The sequence below is a fragment of the Trachurus japonicus genome, unplaced genomic scaffold (genome assembly GCF_045865225.1).
Source record: "Trachurus japonicus isolate A0001 unplaced genomic scaffold, Traja_1.0 AP030181.1".
Taxonomy (NCBI): Eukaryota; Metazoa; Chordata; class Actinopteri; order Carangiformes; family Carangidae; genus Trachurus; species Trachurus japonicus.
The window spans coordinates 38,579-43,556 of record NW_028220314.1 but is presented as its reverse complement, the minus strand read 5'-3'; the positions used below and the strand labels follow the sequence as shown (position 1 = coordinate 43,556).

At 43.7% G+C, this 4,978-nt stretch overlaps 1 long non-coding RNA gene across 1 annotated transcript; it reads left to right on the top strand.

Annotated features, from left to right (window-relative positions):
• The first annotated feature begins 886 nt into the window (after positions 1-886).
• On the top strand, positions 887-4,090 carry LOC146960610 (uncharacterized). Its single transcript, XR_015035406.1, has 3 exons — positions 887-1,036; positions 2,620-2,873; positions 2,958-4,090. It is a non-coding gene; the product is annotated as an uncharacterized LOC146960610 (long non-coding RNA).
• The last annotated feature ends 888 nt before the right edge of the window (positions 4,091-4,978 follow it).

The window sequence follows — 4,978 nt, the reverse complement described above, 5'->3', positions numbered from 1 at the left end:
ACATGGTGTGTGTGTGTGTGTGTGTGTGTGTGAGACTGTAATCACATGAAGCTGGCTCTAGAGTCTGTGTGTGTGTGTGTGTGTGACTGACTTGACACATAGTTAGTTAGTAGCTGCATCCTGTGTCAGTCTGATTTAGCTGTGTCTGTGTTTATAAACATTTAAACGAGCGCCAGGTGGATTGTTTATGAAGTTAACGAGCTCTGGCCTGAGGATCAAAGAGGTTACCACGGCGATAGGGGCCCCCGCAGGCTGAGACAGACAGAAACGTGGAGAAAAAGAGCCATTTTCTGCCTCTGCACCGGTCTCACATTTAGGCTTACGCCGGGTTCACACCGGACGCCGAAGCGCCGCGAAGCGGCGTGCTTGCGAAAATCGTGCGCGAGCCGCGTCCCTCCTGTTCACACCAGACGCCGATTTCTCCGCGACGGTCGACAAGCGCTCCTGCTCAGCTGTTCTTCATTCAGAGGTGTTTTTCCATCATGGGTAAGTAAATAACTTCATAAAAATTAATAGGCTACGCCATGTTTTTGTAAACAATAAGTTATACACTATGTGTGTGTGTGTGTGTGTGTGTCTCTGTCTCTCCCATGCGGGAGAGACAGAGACACACACACACACACACATACACAGAAAGAGAGCGTGTTTATGGTAGTAGACAGTAGTAGTGTGGATATAGAATTTAAATACACTTTTTTTTATCTACTCTTCACATTTATTAAATCTATTTTCTCTTCCTGTTTCCCAGTGCGAGTAGACAGAAGGAGAGCCCTTGCGTTGTACCTACTACTTCACAGGCGTCGCCAGAGAAGAAGATTGTGGGTCCACCCTATTAACCAAAAAGACAACAACTTGGCGTGTTTCACCATCTTGTGGCGGAACTGTCCCTGGACAGAGATCGCCATGTTAAATACTTCAGAATGTCTGCTGAAAAGATGGATCACCTTCTTTCTTTGATTGGGCCTGATCTGAGCAAACAAACAACCAACTACCGCAAAGCTATCCAGCCAAAGCAACGACTTGCAGTGACACTGAGGTAAGATAACAAAGAAATAAGCATTTTCTGCACAGTGTTTAGTGTGTTTTTTTATTAACTGCAAAACCACTGCAAACTACAATATAAAAACTTAACTACAACACAACAAACAATATAATTTAACAAAATAATAACTTCTTCAATAAATGGCATCATAAAAAAATAGAAGTCATTGCAGTATAAAACAAAAAGGACTTATTCAGGCTATCACTTACATACTCAAAGTTGAGGTATTTTTTGGGGGAGGAGAGGTCTTCAACCTCTTCTAGCATGGACATGCTCCTCTTCACAACCCTTTTGTCGAACTTCTGACATAAATGTAAACATAAAAAATTCAACTATGAAACAAAGATTATTCAGGCTCTCACTGTCCTACTAAAAGTGGTGGTATGTTGTGGGGGAGGAGGGGTCTTGAAGCTCTTCTAGCATGGATGTTCTCTTCACACCTCTTTGTGGATCTGGAGGAGAGGTGTATTGTTGTCCCTGCTGTGGGTGGGACATTGGGGGTTGTGTTTGTTGTTGATATGTAGAGGGGGGTGAGTAGTGGCTTGGTTGATAATGGGATGTTGAATGATAAGAAGCTTGAAAAGTTGTTTGTGGCTGGGTTGCCTGCTGCCAAGGTAATGGGGTTGGTCTTGAAGGTTCTTCTTCTTCTTTTTCCAAGTCGGTGAGGTACTGCACTAGGTGTATTTGAGCACGTGCCTGGGAGCTACGGCGCAGTCTGTTTAATCTGGGGACAAGGCTGAGGGCAAAATAATACATTTCCTCCTCATCTTTGGGGACATGCGGCGGGACTGGTACTGGTTCAGCTGTCAGTAATTGCAGGAGTTGTTGCTCTGTTGGCCCTGCAGTAGTTGACCCTTGCCTTCTCTTTTTTCTGGCCTGTGATGTTTCAGTGTCAGCTCCTGATGACAAGGCCTGAACTCTGGGGTGTATTGGGGGGTTTGGAAGCTGGGTGGAGGTTTGTCCTCTGTCTGTTGGGTGTGGAGAGGAAGATGCAGACCTCAGTGTGGGAGTGGTTGGTGTTGCAGGCCTTGAAAGTAGTCCAGAGGGTCCAGCCTCATCTGTGCTTAGGTCTGTTGCTTCACTCACATCAACAGGCCGGAAAGTACTTTTAGAGCTTTAAAAAAAAGAGAAAAACCTTTTGTTATGAAATACAGGATAGAAACAAAATATTAAAAATAATAATTTGCAAAAATGATTATGAAAGTTCACAAGATCACATACATTTTGAAAAAAGAAATATTTCATTTATAAAAATAACTACTAACCTTCTGGGTTGCATATATGGAATCAAGAAGGACATAATACTGCTGTACTTCCAGTCCTTTGCACTGCCACCAGCGGACCCGCTCGCAGCAGTTTTGTTTTTATTCTTGACAAAATTGTCCCGTAACTGCTTCCATCTCCTTTTGCATTCATCAACTGTGACACAGTAACATACATGAATTAATAAGAAAAAATACAATAACCTTTTTCCCTATTAATTAGTTATATTACAACACAATTATGATAATTATATTACTAAATACTGTTAATATTACTGTTTATTAATTTAGATACATTTTTTTCTATTCCCACAGATTCCTTGGTACAGGGGAAACCTTTTCAAGTCTGGCTTTCCAGTATAGGTTGGGAAAGAGCACCGTGTCCACCTCCGTGCACATGACCTGCCGGGCAATAGAGAGGCAGATGATGGCCAAGCAGTTTCCCAGGCCCACAGAGCAGATGTGGAGGGACATCGCCTCTGCATTCTGGACTCGGTGGAATTTTCCAAACTGCCTTGGGGCCATCGACGGGAAACACATAAACATCACAGCACCACCAAAATCAGGAAGTCAGTACTTCAATTATAAAAAAACATTTTCCATTGTTCTGCTGGCACTGGTGGATGCCAAACTACCGATTCATTAACGTCCAGGTGGGAGACTATGGACGGGCAAGTGATGGAGGAGTCTACAGTGGATCGGACCTTGGAATTTGCATGGAAAACAAAACGCTGCATGTTCCTGATGACTGTCCTCTGCCAGGAGCAGGCCAACAAGTGCCAGTACCGTACACCATGGTGGGGGACGCTGCCTTCCCTCTGAAGAGGTACTTAATGAGGCCATTCCCTGGACAACACCTTGGGCGGTGGAAAAAGTTATTCAACTACAGACTGTCCAGGGCCAGGATGGTGGTGGAATGTGCTTTTGGCATTCTGGCAGCACGGTGGAGAGTTCTCTACACACGGATAACAATGGCACCAGAGAATGTGGATGCTGTTGTTATGGCTGTTTGCATCCTGCACAACTACCTCCTCAACGCAGTGGACAACCAGAGGTTGTTGGAGGAGGCAGAACAGCGAGGGGAGCACCTCCAGGATGCCAGGAACATGGGTGGCAACAGAGGATGCAGGGATGCGTACGATACAAGGGAAAAATTCTGCGCATTTTTCCTCTCTCCTGAGGGCAGTGTGCCCTGGCAGGATCGTATGCTCTAAGTGCAATGCTGAGCCACAGCTAGAGGGACTTTGATTTGAGGGGAGATACATACACATTATTTTGGCCTTTATTTTGCTGTGCTGTGTTTTTGCTGTATATGCTTGAAATAAATGTGAAAGAAAATCGATTTATTTGTCATTATTTCATGGACTCTGACTGCTTTTTAAATCTGTGGGTTATTATAAGCCAAATGTGTTAATAGATAGATATTAACATTACTATGTGAGGAATTTATTGCCCAGACTTAATAGGTATAAAAACCACAACATGAAATACATAAAAATACTGCATGTCTCTTCCAAATGAGTTTGTTGTTATTCTAGTGGATTATGAGGGCTAAATAAAAGTTAAAAAAATCGTTTTAAAACAGTAGAGCTTTATTTACAAACTTATCATGATACTTGTATTTTTTCTATCTAAAAATACAGTCAGAAAATGTGATTTCACAATATGTAGGCTATATTATAATTTTTGGCTCTTATATGCTTTAGAAACAGCACTTAATGACTATTCAAGAACTTGTACTTTTGGACATGAAACTGGAGGAGGGAGAGAAAATGGCTGCTGAGGACACTTTTCCTTGGAACAGGTAATGGGGATGGATGGTGGAGAAAATGGCTGAGGGACCCTGGTGGCCCCTGCAGACTAGGCTACTGAAGCAGGATTACATTTGGTCACACAGTGTGGAATATGTAGACTATTATTTAATTAATAGAGGCTATATAATTAAAAATCTATGGACAATTGATTTTGCACAGAACTTGTGAGACATCTTTTGAGACAGTAGGCTATACTTACTCGTAGATCCAATGGCTGTTGCTACAGCCTCCCAACACTTGTCTTTTTTTATGTTGTCCTTATAAAATAGGTGCTGTGGGTCGTACAGCTCCCTGTACTTCTCGACCTCCAAAATCAATTTCACGTCGTCCATCGTCTCTCTCGCTCTTCTCCCTGGTTGTTTGTGTGTTTAGACACCCCAAAACCCCACCCCCGCCCCGTTGACAGCCCACTCCGTTGCTGTGTGTCTGTCAGTGTGTGTTTGTTTGTGTGTGTGTGTGTGTGTGCGTGTTTGTTTGTTTGTTTGTTTGTTTGTGTGCTTGTGTTTTGTTTTGTTTTTGTTTAGTTTTCATCTCCGATCTCGCTACTCTGTTTACATACACAAATATGATCAAATTTGTCAATCGCGGTATTTTATTTTGAAAATCGCTTTTATTTTGAAAATTGACCGGATTCTCTCGTGTTTCTTTGTGTGACTTCCTGCCAGAATTGACGCGGTCGGCCGCGGCTCGCGCACAAAATAGAGCAGACGCCGAAACCGGCGCTCCACGGCGCGAGCCGACCGCGGAGGACCGCGACGCTCCGCGTCTAGTCTGAACTACAACACCAGTTAACGAGGGCGCCGAATGGAAGCGGACTCCGCTCCGCGGCTATTCGCGGCGCTTCGGCGTCCGGTGTGAAC